Genomic DNA, 19132 nt, shown 5'->3' with positions numbered 1-19132 from the left:
AAAGGATTTAACAAGTTGAGAATGTGGTGTACAGGCTTGTTGGAATTTATCACTAAACTGGAGACAAGGCAAACAGGTTCTACCTTTGGCTCCCGCCCCCTCTCCAGCTTACTGCCTCCCACTCCATAGTCATCAGAGAGCATCTCGTCCCACTCCTCAAGCACAACATGCTGCTTCTGCAAATGCAGTCATGACCACCTGAAATGCCATCCTCATCCTTGCCACCCTGGTGATCTGCCTTCAAGGTTTTCTCCCTGGAATATTTACCTTGTATCTCCCCCAATAGCCCCCCACTATCATGCTAACTCTGTACTTGTTTTTCACATTTTATCACCTTTTTCTTTCTTCACCAGAGAATTGTCATTGCTTTTTATGCATGTTGCTCTTCTCCAAGTGGAAGATAATCTCTTAGAGGTGTTTATTTTTAAATTTTTTTTTTAAGAGACAGAGTCTCACTTTTTTTTTCCAGTTTGGAGTGTAGTGGCATAATCACAGCTCACTGCAGCCTCAAACTCCTGGGCTCAAGTGATTAGAGAGTGGTTTTTAAATTCATCTTGGTCCTTTCAACTCCTAGCACTGTGCCTGGCACCAATAAGTACTCAGGAAATGTGTGTGGAACGAACAAGAGAGTCAATGTCTATCCCTAACCAAGTATTTTTGTCAGATGGCTACCTCTTCTCTTTGGTTCTGTCCCAGTCAATGGAATGAGTCTTCCAGAGATATAAAGTGAACTTTCTGGCTCCCTGAAGGTACACAATATCTCTCCCCAAAGCCTCACTTCACTTTTTTAAATTTCACTCAATCTGAAATTTAAAAAAGACATCCTTGCCTGTTGGGCCCTCTTTAACACCATGATCCTGTCAACAGGGATATGCTGGCCTCCTGCAAACTGACACCGAGGTCATCCCTCTGCCCTAGAGAACTGGAGGTTGATGGCTGTCCATTTGCCAAGACGGTCCAGACAATTCCTTCCAGATTTTACTGCCTAGACATTGCTCATTGCACTGTTTTTCAGAGTCCATCCAGTTTCTCCACAACAGCCAGGTCTCTGGCACTGCCCTGCCTGCCAACTACTCAGTGAACAACTGTTTATTAAGCATCTACTAGTGGCCAGGCCCTCGACTGGACAGTAGGATGCAATAGGAGGAAATGCAGATGTAGCCCTCACCCTCAAAGAGCTTCCAGTCATCTATGGGAAGGACAATTCAACAGACAATAACCCCAGGGAAAGGGCTCAGGGCTTAACACCTCACTGTGAGAGGGTGAATAATTGGCCCCTGAAAATGACCGTGTCCTAATCCTTGGAACCTGTGAATATGTTATGTTACATGGTAAAAGGGATTTTACAGACATGATTACATAAAGATTTTTGAAATGAGGAGGGTAGTCTGGATTACTCAGTTTTATCTTGAAGGCCCCCATAAAGAGGGCAGCAACGGGGCTACATAAACAGAGAAAGAGATGTATGAAAGAAGCAGTCGTCAGAGAAGAGAGAGGTGCTAGGAAGGGGCCATGAACCAAGCAATGCAAGCGACCCCTAGCTGCTGGAGAAGGCAAGGAAATGACTGTCCCCAGGGTCTCTAGAAGGAATGCAGACCCCTTCATTTTAAACTTCTGACTTACAAATCTTGAAGGCAATACATTTGTGGTTTTTTTTTTTTTTTTTTTTTTTTTTTGACAGTATTTTGCTCTTGTTGCCCAGGCTGGAGTGCAATGGCATGATCTCGGCTCACCGCAGCCTCCGCCTCCCAGGCTCAAGTGATTCTCCTGCCTCTGTCTCCTGAGTAGCTGGGATTACAGGTGTGTCCCACCATGCCTAGCTAATTTTGTGTTTTTAGTAGAGACAGGGTTTCTCCATGTTGGTCAGGCTGGTCTCGAACTCCCAACCTCAGCTGATCTGCCTGCCTTGGCCTCCCAAAGTGCTGGGATTACAGGCATGAGACACCGCGCCTGGCCAAATTGGTGGTGTTTTAAGCCACACATTAGTTTCCTATGGCTGCAGTGATTTGTTACAGCAGCCATAGGAAGTTAACACACTTTTTAGTGGCAGGCTGTCAGAAAGGACTTTCCAGCTACAGCAGGAATGGAGAGGGAATTGAGATGCTGGGGAAGATAGCGAACACTGTGTCAGGCACAAGGCATAGTGCTGCAAAGGCCTAGACACAGCAGCTGAAGGTGGGGGGTGAGCTGAAAGATGTCAGTATGGCTCACGTGTGGGCAGGAGCTGATGTGTGAGTGGCTCAAGATGAAGCTGCAGAGTGTAGAAGGATCACGAGGGACCCTGGGTGCCTATGAAGTTTAGATTTTATCCTATGGGCAAGGAGGAAGCCTCTGAAGGATTTTAAACAGGGATGTGACTTGCTCAGTCTGTGTTTCAGAAAGAGTACTCAAGTGCATCAGGAAGTTTCAGGGACAGTGGGTACATCAGAAAGTCTCAGAACGGCCCCAGTTGCCCTCAGGTCTTTCTGGCTGGAGAAGGCCAGGCAGCCTCCATCTTCCTGGAATATGGTCTCTTCCACTGCTCACATCTCACCTGGCTCACCACGTAATGTGATGCTGGCCAATACTCCATGCGTACTAAGTTCTAACCTAGTGTGCACCCCTTAGCCCATTTGTCACAGGCCGTCACAGAGGCACAGTAAGGAAGGCGACCCGGGAAGGTTAAGTGCCGTCACTGCAGATGTAATGTGCTAATGCTCATGGCTTGGGAGGCAGTTAATTTACCTTTCCCTGCAGTGAGCATTTCTAACGGGCCAGGCCTGGGAAAGTGGCTGAAAACATCCCTGTTTATTATAGACATAAAGCAGATGGCTTCAGGCAGAATGGAAATGGATTCTACAAACATCTTTCATTACACAGACCTCTTGACCAGCCTCCTCATCTTAAAGAAAACACAAGTCATGGTTTGTACGTGGGGCTGACGACCACATTTTTCAGGACTCGGTGAAACCATTTCCATCTGTGTGCGTGTGTCGACTTCTCCAGGGCAATCAACCTTCATGCGAACTCCAGTAGTTTTCCCTTTTAACTTTGTTGGATTCACCTGCTGTCGCTACGGGCACACAATGCTGCTAAAAACAAAAGCAAAGCATGCCTTCCTTGTCAGTGTGAGGATCCTCTGCCAGCCACCCCTTGGAGGACACAAACATGTCAATTAAGCATTCATCCTCATTATGAGACTCCCAGGAAAGCAGGCAGCCCACTCTTCAGTTTCGAGAAATTTCAAAAGATTTGAAGGAGCACAGGGAGTGGAATGAGATCTCTTGCAATGCCATACTCATGAGTTTGGGACTAGTTTCAATTGCTGCAATAAAGTACATCTGAGTAACTGCTACTGGGTTTATTGAGTAATAGGCTAGGCACTGTGCTAAAAACTTCACACACATCAATGCTAATTCTTTCAACATGCCTGGAAGGGAAGGGTTTGTGCTTGCTTTCTGGTAAAGAGTCCAATCAACCTCCCAAGGCTCAGTGAGCCACATAGAAAATGGAGATAATTATATCTACCTCTTAGAACTCTCATGAAGGTTACTGGAGGTGACCCAACTAGCACAGTGCCTGGCCCACAGAGGGTTCTCCAGAAATATTAGCTCCTTTGTCTTTCATTGTCTTTAAAACATAATTTGCCACTCCGTATACCAGCTTCCAGGCAGTTCTTTACCTTGTTTGAAAAAGACCTCCCATTTTTCTAGTTACCCATGATCAAGACCTGCCAGCCCTTGGACACACATTCGGCATCCTTCTACCCATTAGTCAGCTCACTCAGACCAGCTCGGCCTGGGAGATGTCACCACTGAAGGGTGCTGATGAGGAAGGTCAAGCCCAAGTACCAATGCTGCAGTCATTTGTCTAGCTCCAATAAAACAATCCTCCTCTAAGTATCTCTTGTCTCTGGAATTTAGAGTCAATATTGAAAAACACAGGAACAGACAGTCTAATATCATTCTGGTAGAAGTAACATTTTCTAATGATGAAAAATAAATATGCCTCAAATCATAGCTGACCTGTCAACTTGGACAAAGAAGGCAGAAAAGGGGGTTAGAAGGTGAGGAGTGTTTTGGGTCTGCTGTTAGGAATGCAAATAGCAGAAAATTAAAAACACAACCTACTAGCTACTGTGCTAGTGCCCTGGAGATAGAGGAGTAAATAAAATCTGTTCCTGTCCTCAAGAAGGTTATAATCTAGCAGGAAGAACAAGCATCAAGGACCTCTGGTAGGATAGAGTTTGCTGGTGACTCCTTAATATCCATTCTCCCATTCTCTTTAGTCACAGAATGCCTGCCTTCAGCTGGGCATATTGCTACCTTTCCCAATGTCTTTGGCAGTAGGCTGAGGCCACATGCCTAAGGTCTGGCCAGTGATCTTAGGTCAGGCACTGTCTTTAAAAGGGAAAGGCATGCCTTTCTCCTCTTCTCTACTCTTGCTACCAGGAATGTGATAGCTGGAGTATGGTAGCTATCTTAGACCCTGAGGACAAGAACCAACTCCAGGTTTGACAAAGAATAGGTCAAGAGAAAACCAGGACTCGATGACCCTGAAGCTTTCATACCAGCCCCAGGCTGCCTACCTCCAGGTTTCTTTTACCTGGGGGAGAAACGATCTTCAAAGCCACCATTATTTTCCATTTTTCTATTATACACAGCTAAACCTAATTCTAACTGCTATGCCAATATTTAATGAATGTTTCTTGTGTTAGTATATAAAAATGGAAAAGTATGTAAACTTTTAGAACTTTCTATTGCCCCAGTTAAGTCTATTTTATACGCAGAAACTCAAATGGACATTGTTTGAAAGGGAAAAAATTCACCTAAGGAAAAAACAAAAACTACCATAACTTAATTTGCTACATGAATTTTTCATGGGAGGAAAAATCCTTACTCAGGACTCTGGATGGCTGAAATGTGATTTTCTGTAGATCACAAAAACCAGACGCTGTCCCATCTACTTCTCCCCCAAAACAGATTCATTATGGCTCGTTGTCGCACTCTGCTTCTAGTGGGCATTTGCCATATGGCTTGGCAGTTTAATGGTTTTCTGATACTTGACAAAAATGAAGCACAATTATTTTGCAAGGAGCTTGCGTTCCTAGATGGGTCTTTTCCAAATAACAGCTGTGCCTCAAAATTGAGTTACTCAATTTGCAATTTGTGGACACAATACTCAAACATTTACAAGTGAGCAAAACCTCAAATCACTTGGGCTATTTCCAGACATCAGAGTTTATGAAGTTTTTAGCAATGTTATGAGTGTGCAGCTGTCAACAAACTCAAGCCAGCATCTCTGAACCACCAAACCCTGCAGGCAGCAGTGATGTCCTACTTATCAACAGACCACGTGGAATTGACTACAAACCTGTGGGACAGAAAGAACATGAGGGCAAGAAGCCTCACCCCTAAAGCCCACAGACTAAATCTCTATTACTTTCTTTCCATTTCCTTCCACATTTGTGTAAGTGATGTCCAAATCTACAGCTCCAGACTTGACCCTGTTTATGGGCCCCTAAAGGTCCATGGGCATCTGCCTGACACTGGCTTGATGACAAGACAGACATGGAATCAAAGCCAACAAGTACTTCCTAACCGAGTTATCTTGACTAAGTGTATCAATCAGGACAGGCCAGGTAAGCTGCACTAACAAACAACCCTTAATCTTAGTGGCTTAAAACAATAAAGGTTTATTTCATGTTCATAATATATACCCATTCCACACGGGTTGAAGGCTCTGCTCTGTGTCATCGACAAAATTGTCCCTCAATCCATGACTCAGGATGATAGACCAGCCACTACATGGAATGCAGTTAGTCACAATAGTAGAGAGAAAGAAGGCTCTGGAAAGTCCCTCACCAGCAACTTTACGCTTGGCCCCAAATTGCCACATGTCACCTCTATAGATCCCATGCAACTACAGTGAGCTAGAAAGTACAATTCGTCTCCATGTGCTGAAGGTAGAAAGCCAGAAATATCTGGCAAATAGCCTTGTGCTTACTATGACTTAATCGGTCAGTCTCAGCCTTAGTGACCCATACGGAAAATGGAGATTTTGGCCTCACTCTACCTCTCCTACTTGTCTCTCACCCACCTTCTCTATTCCTTACAAGTACTCCGTATCATCGTCAAGCTGGGATCACCTACCATTCTCTGATGTGTCTTCTGCACGTTCCTGCTTCTTGGGCCTCTGTTTATGCCATTTCTTAGTGTTAGAATGTTCTCTTCCATGCTAACTCTCCTGTGGAGCTTCCTGCAAGGCCCACCTGGAAGTCAGAGCTCCCTCCTCTAACCTTGTAAAGGTGATATACTGTATGTCTAGATACAGACAAATATTTTTAGTCTATATTTTTGAGCCCCCACTCTTTCCTTGCCTAGCACACTGTAAACCCCTGAGGGCAGGGATCCCACTGGGTCTAATGCAGAGTGGAAGATGACTTTAAGAGATATTTACCTTATTCATTGGGAGACAAGGTAAGAGTGAAAAGTAGAACAGAGTGGGAGCCAGGGAGCAGCAGCCCACTTCATGGCAGGATCTAGGCTGAAGCAGGTAGCTGTGGAAGAAATATTCCCCAAGTCAAAACAGCAGAGCCCCAGGTTTGTCCACCCTCCCATCCCCATTACTGCCTTCAGCATCTGGCACTTCTTCTTTACCCGGTTTGCTTTCCCTTTTGAGAATTTGTGCCTCCTAATCTGGGGTGTCAGTTCCCTTCCAAACTTAAATTTTGTTTTAACCCCATAAACTGTATCTGCTGCCTTGGCTGAGTCCCATCCAAAGACCCTGATTCCTGATTCCCACCTTAGAGGTAATATTTGATTCCTCTATCCTCTCCCTGCCTCTGCCCATACCCAACCTGGGGTCCACCCAAAGGCCCCCACTCCAGTCTAACAGTGGGCAATATGCCACATTTAGTGTTGGGAAAGCATCTTGTGCCATCTACAGCCCTGAGGGCTTCCCTGTGTAGCAGCAAAATGCAGAAGCAATTGTTCATAATGACATCAGGGGACGGCACCATGGCCCTTCTAGTGCTCAAATCACAAAACTGGCAGCCATGTGGCTCTTCTCCCTCCCCTGCCTTGATAGTTCCACCTCTGTAATATCTTTATTGCTCATCCCTCTCTCAAACTGCACAGTCCCTGCCTTAGATTGGGACTCATTATTTCTCAATTGGATCTGAATGTACTCCTAGCTCGTCTCTTTTTTCCAGTCTCACCTCTGATCCATCCTCTGCGTAGCTGCCCAAGGGATCTTTCAACACAAACATTAACATGCTGATTCCCTGCTTAATCTCTTCCCCATCAGTTCCACTCTGGATAATGTTGAAATTCTTTAGGGTGTCATCCAGAGCCCCTTACCTGGTCGTGACCTTTTCCCCCAAGGCTTGCTACTTACCCTCCAAACCCCTCCTTATGGCTGCTCTGTCAAACTGCCTTTCATCCTGTCCTGAGTGCTCACTCATTCTCACCCATCTGTGCCAGGCTAATGGCTACATCACTTAGACTTTACCTCTTCTACAAAGCTCTCAATGCCTATTCCTTCTAAGCTAAGTTGGGTCTTCTCCTGCGCCTTCCACATCCCCTTAGACCTTTCTCTCTTACATCTCATCCCATCCTACCTTACCCTCTATTCATTGCCTATCTATCTTACTGGAGAGTGAGCTTCTTGAGGGCAAAGAATGTGTTTTATTTTTGTATCCCAAGCTCCAAGCATAGGGTCTTGCTCAGAGTAGTATAAAACGTGTGTGGAATAATCAAATTGAATGTATAGATGAGGTCAAGACAAAAACGATGTTGGGAGGCAATTCTCCATGGGTTGCTCATGTTTCTGCATGTCTTTCAAGTAAGGCATTGGCTGCTGATTGTTCTGGACTTCTTTTCATGGATATTTGAATAGCCAACAGCAGCCTTGGAAGACCAATATCGTCTCCTGCTGGGGCAAAAGCAGGCAGAGTTACTGTCTAGTATGATGAGATGATGTCCCTCTTTGGAGCAAAAGACAGACATGTTTATTGTCCCTGATAAAATAACTGGGTTTCCGAAGCCCAGGGATCTTCTCCCATTACACAATCCACTGCAAGTATGAGTATTGTGTGGCCATCGTCATGTCCTCCTGTGGGAACTGTAGCTCAGAAAATGGCACAAGAAAATGCTGACATTTGGCTACCGCTGTCGCCGTGAATAATAAAGTATTTTGTCTCTGTGGGAGGAGTCTCATGTCTTCTGCCAGCATCCATGAAACAGTGGCAGGTTAACTTGTTAGCTTGCAAGTAGGGTAAAATTTCAGACCTTTTATGGTTCTTTACAGACAGCAGTCAATTCTGGACTTCCTCTAGTGAACCAGGAAATCCACAGATGGATGGACAATTGAGAAGAGAAAGATGTTGAGGAGATACTAGAGTTCATGAGGCCCTGACCACACTCCTTCCATACATAATACAATTTATTTCCATCAGAAAGAAACTCAGATAAAAGTGACTGTCTACACAGCCACAGTCCAGCTGTCTTCACATGGAAACAGAATCAGGAGAACCCCTTTCCCAGTGAGGACAGTGCATGGTGGGACTCTGTAGTCCCATGCACCAGCAGGACAGGTTTTCTCAAACTATGCATGCATAAGGGTCCTAGGAACATGCTAGTAGAAATCGTACCATGATCATCAGTATGCGTGGTGGATTCCAGTCAACAGAAGGAGGTCAGACAGAAGGGGCTAGTGTCCCTTCTGAGTGGGCAAAAAGCAGCCTGATCAGGGGAAAACTCAGATCATCCAGGTTGCTTTCTGGTTTTAAGAAATGAAGATTCTGATAAAGGAGAAAGAAAAATTGCTGAGGAATATAGGGTGACAGCTGTCTCCCTTATGCTACTGTCAGCCTTGTCCCTAAGTTCTCATATCCTCTTAGGACCAGCCCTAAAATGTAATCTAAAAATCCTAACAAAAAAGGTCACTTTGTTTTAATTTGTTTGTTCATTCATTTACTCAAAGAGAAATCAAGCTGCCACTACTACTGAGTTCCTTAAGCTAACAGGATAACAACAGGATCCTGAAATATCTGGGAAGGGTGGAAACTCGGCCAGGCTCTCCATGAAGGTTGAACAGGCCAGTGGAGGCTCCATGAATCACAGTGGGGAGGTGCAGGCAAGAGACATGGTGACCAAGGAGAGCTGTTCACCTGATACGTTCACTGGGTGCAACATAACCAAGTCCAGAGCCATTCTCTCCAATCTCATGTAGCATAATTTCCTCCTAGAAATTATATGCCAAGCAGCCCAGCTTCTCTTCTTCACTGAGCTATGAGTAGACTGCCATGGTGATAAGCAGATAACTGCAAATCTAGGCAGTGATCTGTGAAGTCAGAGCAGGCCTGAGTCAGATTTGAGGCTGTGATTAATTAAAAATTTTAACTGAGTTCATCTAACATATATTTAATGGTATGCATAATCACTATTGTGTTAGCTAGAAATTAGGCCTGAATGGTGGGCAGTGCATAAGTAACAACTGTAGTCTCTATGATTCTTTTTTTTTTTTTTTTTTTTTTTTTTTTGAGACGGGGTCTCTCTCTATCGCCCAGGCTGGAGTGCAGTGGCGCAATCTCGGCTCACTGCAAGCTCCGCCTCCCGGGTTCACGCCATTCTCCTGCCTCAGCCTCCCGAGTAGCTGGGACTACAGGCACCCGCCACCGCGCCCGGCTAATTTTTTGTATTTTTAGTAGAGACGGGGTTTCACCGTGTTGACCAGGATGGTCTCGATCTCCTGACCTCGTGATCCTCCCACCTCGGCCTCCCAAAGTGCTGGGATTACAGGCGTGAGCCACAGCGCCCGGCGTCTCTATGATTCTTAAGCAGACAAACTTAATTTTGTTTCTTCCTGCAGTTATTGCTTCAGAATCCACAACTGCAACTGGCAGAACATGTCCTGTCCATGTTCCCACCAAAGCCTATGCATAGGTTAACAAGGGTCAAGAAGCTTGACACATTTGCCAGTAAGTTATACACAACCCTCCAGCTAACCCCATACCAGGCTCCCTCCCACGAGATGAGGACTTGTTGACTTCCCTTACTGTGTATGAATTTAAAAATCAGCAAAAGCTTAATTTGCTTCTGTGATTTCCAAAGAACTAATGTATTGAACTGCTATGCTACATCTTAGCTGATGGCTCTTTTTCTAGGCCATTGTGATACATGTTGACCTATGAGTGTGCATGCCACAAGCACAGCATTTTCTATAGTTGGAACAGAGAGGCTGTCCAGAGGATAGGAAAGAAAGGGCCTGGCCCCAGGGGACCAGTCATATCCCTGGGCCTCAAGGTCAACAGGCAGAGCTAGGTTATAGTTAGGCCAGAGGAACTAAAGAACACTGCACTCTTGGAGGCTGGGATAAAGCCCAGGGAAGACATATGAAGGTATCAGCACCAAAATTAAGACAGTGAAGCTTCAGCCCACAGACATCCAACTCATGAGAATTCACCTGTATGTGCTGGACTCAATAAAATAATAATTTACATATAAAATAAAATGTAGGCTGACATGAAATGATTTATACTGTCTTCCACGAGCAGATGTTCCAGAGTAAGTGTGATACAGCCCAGGAGAATCTGCTGGTCCTTCTTGCAGCCCAACAATTCCCTTTTCTTCTGGCTGACAAACACCAATTTTGTTTTGCTTCAGGGATAAGGGGCATAAGAACCACAGCACCACACCTACCATGGAAGTCTCATGCTCTTTGTTAGCGATTGGTTAGGCATGGGCATGTGACCTAGTTCTGGCCAATGAGATGCAAAAGAAAGTACCTGGAAACCAGGAAATATTCTCCTAGATGATAAAGAGCACTGATGAGAAATCCCCCTTTCTGTCTCTTCTTTTACCTGCCTCCCCTGGACACTGTGGCGTAGAGATACGATGCTTGGGGCTGCTACAGCCCTCCTATGACCACAAAGGGAAGGCCTAGAGAACTATATTAACCTTGTACAGTATTACCTTTCTCCAGACTTATGATTACATAAACCGCTAAAATACCTTTATTGGTAAAGCTCCTGCTGGTCAGGTGTTCGGTGGTGTGTGGCCCAAAGCATCCAAAGAGATACACCTCAAGAGGCCTCAGATCTTGCCTTTCTCTAATGGTGTGTACACTTTCATGGGCCAAATGTGATCCCAGTGTGCAAAGATAAGTATCTTCTGCATAATTTGGTCCCTAACATCAAGGGAGCAACTTCATGTGGGTTGCAGTTAAAGAGAGACTGCACCTGTGCCTGAGGAGGCCTTGGTGTATGGGGCCTAGGAAAGGATGGTATGTTGAGCCCCACTGTGGCGCTGCTCTGGGAACTTTTCAGAAACCATTTTGAATGAACATTACTTTTGGTTGGCACTGTGACTTACTTTGAATGAACATTATTTTTGGTTGGCACTGAGAACTAAACCTCAGGGAAAGCTGCCTCCAGAACCTCTTAACAGACCCCTCTGGACTACATCCAGTGTCCCATGGGCACAATGGGGACATTGATGAGGGCAGCCCTGCATCTGGTAGAACGATCTCCACATTCTTGATCGCTCCATAGGGTGGCTTCCTTCACTGCAGTGTCCTCACTCCCCCTCTTCACAGGGTGAGGCAGCCCTGCTTTTCCTGCCTTAGTGCTGGCTGCTTCCCTCCTGTAACTTATGATCTGACACAGGTTGGCGACTTGAAAAAACCTGAATGTACACTGCACTCTGACACCTCCATGCCTTTGATCTTGCTGGACCCTCTGCCTAGAATGTCCTTTCCATCCATCTCTCTCTGTTAAATTTTGCCCCCCAACACTCAGCACATATGAGGCTGTCCATAAAAGGTCTCCTTTACTCAACAACAAAAACAAACAACCCAATTAAAAAGTGGGCAAAGGACTTAAGTAGACATTTCTTTAAAGAAAACATATGAATGGCCAACAAGCACATGAAAAATTCTCGACATCCCTAATAGCTAGGGAAATAAAATCAAAACCACAATGTGAAACCACCTCCTATCTGTTAGAATGACTGTTAACTAAAAAATAGAAAATACCAAGTGTTGCAAGAATGTGGAGAAATGGGAACTCCCATGCATTGTTGGTGGGAATGTAAAATGGTGCAGCTGCTATAGAAAACAGTATGGAGGTTCCTTAAAAGATTAAAAATAGAATAGCCATATGATCCAGGAATTCCACTTCTAAGTATATACTCAAAAGAATTAAAAGCAGTGATACAAACAGATATTTGTACACTCTTATTCACAGCAGCATTATTCACAGTAGCCAGAAGGTGGAAGGAATCCAAGTGTCCATTAACAGAAGAATGGATCAACAAAATGAATGGAAAAACAAAACACACATTGCATGTATATAACAAAATATTATTCAGCATTAACAAGGAAGGCAATTCTGACATATGCTACCATATAGATGAATCTTAAGGACATCATGCTAAGTAAAAATAAGCCAGTCATAAAAGAACAACTATTGTATAATTCCACTTATATGAGGTACCTACAACAGCTAAATTAATAAGATAAAGTAGAATGGTGGTGTCAGGGGTTGGGAGGAGAGGGGGAAGGAATACTTATTATTTAAAAGGTATAGACTTTTAGTTTTGTGAGGTAAGTTTTGAAGATTGCTTACACAACAATATCAATGCACTAAACACTACCGAATTATACACTTAAAAATGACAAAGATGTTAAATTTTATATTATGTGTATTTTATCACAATCAAACATTTAAAATTAAAGGTCTCCTTGTTAAGCCTTCTCTGATGCCAGGCTTCGATACCATTGCATTGCTTGTCAATCTCTGCCTTGATTCCTTGTTTTCTGTTCTATCAGGGTTGTCTTAAGATTTAGCCAGTTGCCTATACCAAGAGAATCACAGAGAAATAGCACCAGAGATCTGATAGAACTATTCCTAAAGTCAATCCCATCTCATCCCATCTAGGGCATTTCAATTATGTAAGCCAATAAATACCCTTTTTATCATGAAGTCAATTTTAGTTGGTGTGACAGCTGCAACCAACATCAACCTAATTGATGACACATTTGGCCTGAAATAAAAGAACGCTAACAATAAGGAAAACAGCTCTGAGATTTCTAGGGAATAGAAAAAAATTTGCAAAAGAATGCAAATAAGACTGGCATGTACCTGACCTCTTATTTGCAATGCTGCATGCAAAAATGCAATGAGCAATACCAGCATACTGAGAGAAAACAATTTTAAATCTAGACCATCAATTAAGTACAGGAATAGAACAAATACAGTTTAAAATATGAAAGGACCCAAAGTTTACCTCTCAGTCACTCTAAGAAGTTCTTTAAGGATGTGTTCCAGCAAAACAAGGAAGAAAAACAACATAAGTAGAGGTAATTTAACTCTGGGGAAAGGTGAAGCTAGAATGAAAGTTGTATAGGCTGAGGAGTAAGAGCTGAGGGCAGAGTGTGAAAATGTGGAGCTCTAAGAAAAAAGGTGAATGCTGGAGAGGTTTGGTAAACTGGGAATATAGTGAAAGCATCTCTCTCTCAACAATAACAACAAAAAATCCAAGACAAACAGCTATTTAAATAACATGGTCCAAAAATAATGTAAATTAAAATGTGACAAAATTTTAACTCCTTGATGGAATATGAGAAAAAAGTTCATTTGACTCCCATATTAGGAATTTCTCTTTGAGTGATCCAGGGACACTTGACCCAGGAGTGAACACCTATGTGGTCATAATAATCTAAATCCTAGTTAATGGTGTTCAACTTTTAGAGTCATTCTAGTGAAAAGGCACAGAAGGCTTGTAATCACAGAATAGAAAGGTAATGTTACCATTATTGGCAATGTAAGAATACAGCTCACGGCCAGGCGTGGTGGCTCACAGCTGTAATGCCAGCACTTTGGGAGGCTGAGGTGGGTGGATCATGAGGTCAGGAGTTCGAGACCAGCCTGAACAACATGGTGAGACCTCGTCTGTACTAAAAATACAAAAATTAGCTGGGCGTGGTGGCACGTGCCTGTAATCCCAGCTACTCAGGAGGTTGTGGCAGGAGAATCGCTTGAACCTGGGAGGCGGAGGTTGCAGTGAGCTGAGATCATGACACTGCACTTCAGCTCGCGTGACAGAGACTCCATCTCAAAAAAAAAAAAAAAAAAAGATAAATAAAATACAGCTACCAGAAGCAGTAGCTGGAGAATAATGGGAAGGAGGGCAAAAGCACCAATAGCTTCCATTCACCTCATGAGGAGTCTAGATACTGATTACAGTTGATGAACGAGAGGCACAGATTTGTTGTGAACAACAAATGTGGGGGAAAATAATGCCTTAGACAAAACAGGGCCTACACTTGTCTCCCATAAAATGAAGTTGAGGAAGATAGGCAGTTTAGGGTTAGGGCAGCAGCTCTGATGTCACTAATTTGCCAGGATCTACTCTAGATTTTTTCTCTGTTATTCTTAGAACATGACTTCCAGCTGCCCTCAAGATTATCTCATGGTCACATGATTGCTGTTGCAGCTCCAGCCATCATACCTGTGCTCCAGGTAAGAAGAAGAAAGAGAGGAGAAGGGTAAAAGGAACCTACTTGCCGAGTCAGTCCCCTTTAGAAGGAGTTTTCCTGAAGCCCTACCCAACAATTTCTACTTACATCTCACTGGCCAGAACACTGTAACAAGGCAAACTATCACAAGGAAAACTGAGAAGTATAGTTTTTTTTTGATGGCACATTGTTGCTCTCAACAAAATTGGGTTTTAGCAAGGAAGAAGCGGGAAACAGATATTGGATAGGCAAACTGGCCATTTGTGACTCAAGTGATAGAAGTGTATTATTCAAGTAAAAATGTATCCAATTAAAGAATAAACATAATAGAATCATCAAAAGTGAGAGGAAGGAGGAAGGGTAGGGTGCAGAGAGTATAAATGAGTTAAATCTTTATTTTTCATAATGGGACTCAATGGTATACAATTTAAAGTTGCTTTTAACTTCCAAAATAAAGACTCAAAAGGCAAAAGCAACTTGCCTTTGGGATGTAGGTGGGGTGGGGGACGGTAGGGACAGAGCTGCAACTTTTCATTAAAAACCCTTCCGTATTACTTGAGTTTTTAAAAAACCATGTGCAGATATGGTTGTGATTTAAAAGTATCGGTGTTTAGTATTATGTTGAGAAGCCAAGCACCACTATTTTCCTTTACAGTCTGGTTCTTGGCAATCTGCTTCTGGAGTGGACATTTTGGCATGTTTTTAAACCCCCATCACTGGCTTAGAAAGTGACAAAACTTAGCCATGGTCTGGGCTTTCTTTTACTTCTTTCAATTGATTTTGTTCTTTTAAACTTTAGCTATTCACATTCAATAGTTTTTTATGAGAAAGTCTCTGTCAGATGAATTCCCCCTGTTTCAGGTGGGGCAGTCCACGTAGGCCCCATCCTAAAATGAGGCAGCCAACATCTCCCTACAATCATTTCCCTGAGCTACTCCCATTTGCCGACAGACCTCTCTGCAGGGAAGTATGTTCTCTACCTGCCTGGTCTGCACTCTCAAATCACTGTCCTAATGTCTCTATAATGTATTAACAGGCAATGGCCAAAGGGAGTTCTGCTGAAATAGGCAGCAGTTTGGGCCATTTTGGACTGAATCCTAGAGTGCACACGATAATGCTGAGCGATGCAGTTTAATTTATGAGCATGCAAGTCTGCTGTGAAATTGGGAAATGGAGGTATTAGACATTAGCATTCACATGGCAAGGGGAGGGCCAAGTCCAAAACTATAATAGGCTTTTTACAGGGAGGACTGAAGAGTTCGAAGCAGCAGACATAATGCCAGTTAAATGTACACTCATGAAGCTTATCCTTGTATTTGAATGCTGCTAAATGCCTAAGCGGTGTGCACTTCTGCTGGCCTTATGCCCTTAATATTGCCTAGCATCATTCATTGTTTTTAACAAGAGTGGAACACCTGTATGCACATCTAGGAAGATTTAAAAAATTTATGGCATGGGTGTGGTTTGATCTGCAGGAAAGAAGGTATAATAGACAGCTTCTCAACTGCCTTCTAGCTAGGGCATATACACTTTCATACAGCTAAACATTTCTAAACTGAAAAGTGAAGACAGGCACGTTTGTAATTTAACTCATTACAGTTGTGCATGCAATTCATGCCACACAGTCTCCAATTTAAGAAGCTTGTAAGCCAGAGATTTTCTGTCTGACCTTGACTCTGGCACTTCACCTTTCTAGCTAAGTTTTCAATGTACAGAGCAAAATAACATCTATTTCTGCCTCCCTTATGAATAAAAATACATTCTTCCAAATGGTTCAAAGGAAATCTCAAATGTGCCCCAGCAGTAAAATATATCGGAAAGGAGGTCAACAACTCCATCAAACTAGGTTGAATCATGTCCCCCAAAGATGTCAGGTCCTAATCCCTAGAACCTGTAAATGTTACTTTACTTGGAAAAAGGGTTGCTGCAGATGTGATTAAGAATCTTGAGAAGGGGGAGTGCTAAATGCAATCACATGTATCCTTATAAAATAACGGTAAAGGGAGTTTTGACACACAGAGAGGCCATTTGAAGATGGAAGAGGGAAATTTGAAGATGCTGGCCTTGAAGGTTGGAGGGGTGCAGTCACAAGACAAGGAATGCTGGCAGCCACCAGAAGCTGGAATCAGCAAGGAACAAATTTCTCTCTCCAGCCTCTGAACTGAATGCAGCCCTGCTGATGCCTTGATTTTGGCTTAGGGATACTGATTTCGAACTTTTGGCCTCCAAAATTGTGAGAAAATAAATTTCCTTTGTTTTAAACTACCAAGTTTAGGGTAATTTGTTACAGCAGCCACAGAAAACTAATACACTCACAGACATGTTGGAGGGAAGAGTTTCAGTTTGTACAAAAGCTATCTCCCAAACTCTATGGTTCTTTGACAATATTTGGCTGAATTTAACTTCCTGCCTGCAGTAAGTGGAAAGGGAGAGGGTTGAATGCAGGTGTAGTGATACGGTTTGGCTATGGTCCCCACCCACATCTTATCTTGAAGTGTAATCACCACGTGTCAAGGGAGGAATCTGGGGGGGAGGTAAGTGGATCCTGGGGGCTTTTCCCCATGTTGCTCTTATGATAGCGGGAGAGTTCTCACAAGATCTGATGGTTTAAAAGTGTCCGTTTCCTCTGTGCTCTCACCTGCTGCCACATAAGATGCGCATTGCTTCCCTTTTGCCTTCTGCCATGATTATAAGTTTCCTGAGGCCTCCTCAGCTATGTGTAACTGCGAGTCAATTAAACCTCTTTTCTTTATAAATTACCCAGACTCAGGTATTCTTTATAGCAGTGTGAAAATGGACTGATACATGTAGGTTAAGAAAAGCAGGCAGCCAACTCCCAGTTTTGGGCAGCGTCCCCTCCTGAAGCAGAAGGCTAAGGGAATGAGAAAAGAAATGCTTAGTTCTTAAAGCAAACATGTGAACAGATTAAGCATGAAGGGGCAGGTAATTAGGGGGGAACCAAGGATTTAGGAAACTTTCTATAAATTAACCTCATACTTTGGATAGGGCTGTGTAGGCATGTACATGTGTCGGGGAAGCATATCTTTAAACCAATAGTTTAATTATTAATAAACATGGCCAGATACCTGCAAACATATGTCATCAGACTGTCCTCTGAAGGTTTATCTGCAATAGTGAAAAGTTAGAGACCCTACTGTCTACCAACAAGGGAATGGTTACATTCCATGTAATACTATGCAGCTGTTAAAAAGAGTGACATACTTCTACATATACTGATGTGGGAGATTATTAATGAGTAAATATTGGTAAAAAATGTAAGTTGCAGACAATATTATTTTCTCACATTGTTGAAACAAAGCAATCTGTGCTATAATATACAGAAACTATATATATGTATACCTAGATATGTTTATGAATTTGTTGGATGGGTACACATCAAATAAGAAGTCATTACTTTCAAAGGAAGGAGTAGGGTTGTTGAGGGTGTGACAAAAGAGTGGACAGACTTGGGCTTTATTAGTATTGCTTTATACTAATACACTTTTTCCCTAAGCACGTACTCTTTTTGTAACTTTAAGAATCAAAAAAGATGAAAATGCAATAAAGATACACCATGAGAACCTTGTTTTGAATGATGTCGGGCAAACAATGGAGACCCTCAGTAATTGTGTGCTCAGTGAAGGGCTGTGCAGCAGATGGTCTTTAAAGATTGCCTGTGGCTTCTGGAGGTTTCCTGTAACCCAGCTAATGTTGCAGGACAGGAAGCAAAGAAAAAAAAAAAAACCCAAACAACAACAACAAAAACCCCAGGCTTTTACACCAAACTCCCTGGTGGTCTTCCATGTTTTTATTTTTTAAAAAAAGACACACAGTAAGTAGCCAAAGTCTGAGGCAAGTGTGTCTTTTGTCTCTTCTACAAGAGTGGGGCAAAGTCACCATTCATTGACTCAGTTTCACACAAAAGCCAAGGGAATCTGTCTTTTGAACACTTTCCTTCTGAAAAACTCTACATGACGATGTTTCCAAAGGTTGTTTTACCTCCTGGAAGGGCAGCTTCTCACCAGTGAGCAGTCAGTTCCTGCAGGGTTAGCTCTTGTACACAACCCTCCCAGTGTTTGTGAGCTGCACACCAGGGAGGGGGGCACTATACCTTTGAAAAGGATACCCCTAGCCTCACTCCTCTGAGTACACCCCAAAACACGCCCAAACCATGCCTCATCACATACAAAAGGAGAGCTCTTGGATCAAAAGAGTCCCACCTTACTTGCCAATTTGAAACACTGTTTTGGATGAATGCAGTCAGGCTGACAAACTACACACCCCAAAGGCATTAATACAGCTAGGAGAAATATGCATTGACTTTACAACATTCAATTTAGGGGCACTGAAGAGATGAATGGGAGTGTGTCTCAAGACCCCAAAGCAAAGATGTGATTTCTGGACAAGAAACCAGGAGCGCAACTGCCTTTTGGATAAACAAAAGCAGGGGCATGGGTAACTTCTGTCTCAAACACAGATGGCACAGGGGCAGTGCTTTAAGGGTGACAGGTCTCTACGAGTACTTCTTAAGCGATGGCTCTTACTGCAATTACTGCTTTTTGCTGAATGAAAGGAACCAATCCCTCTCTCTTCTCCATATAAAATGAAATGTTTATTTTTTCAAGACATATTT

At 43.2% G+C, this 19132-nt stretch overlaps 1 protein-coding gene across 6 annotated transcripts in view; it reads right to left on the bottom strand.

Annotated features, from left to right (window-relative positions):
- NMNAT3 (nicotinamide nucleotide adenylyltransferase 3) overlaps positions 1 to 19132 on the bottom strand; it is a 109812-nt gene that overhangs the window by 64007 nt on the left and 26673 nt on the right. For 4 of the 6 annotated variants that reach the window (XM_025376148.1, XM_025376142.1, XM_025376146.1 and 1 more), the window contains exon 2: positions 6439 to 6538. The exons of 1 other annotated variant lie outside the window; for it this stretch is intronic. The gene's annotated coding sequence lies outside the window, so the exon portion shown is untranslated. Of the gene's footprint in view, positions 1 to 3094; positions 3132 to 6438; positions 6539 to 19132 lie in introns of all 6 variants that reach the window. One more of the 6 variants, XM_025376143.1, reaches the window with a different exon arrangement.

This window comes from Theropithecus gelada, chromosome 2, assembly GCF_003255815.1.
Source record: "Theropithecus gelada isolate Dixy chromosome 2, Tgel_1.0, whole genome shotgun sequence".
Classification (NCBI taxonomy): domain Eukaryota; kingdom Metazoa; phylum Chordata; class Mammalia; order Primates; family Cercopithecidae; genus Theropithecus; species Theropithecus gelada.
The sequence above is the reverse complement of the archived record's forward strand: the minus strand, read 5'-3'. Positions and strand labels throughout refer to the sequence as shown.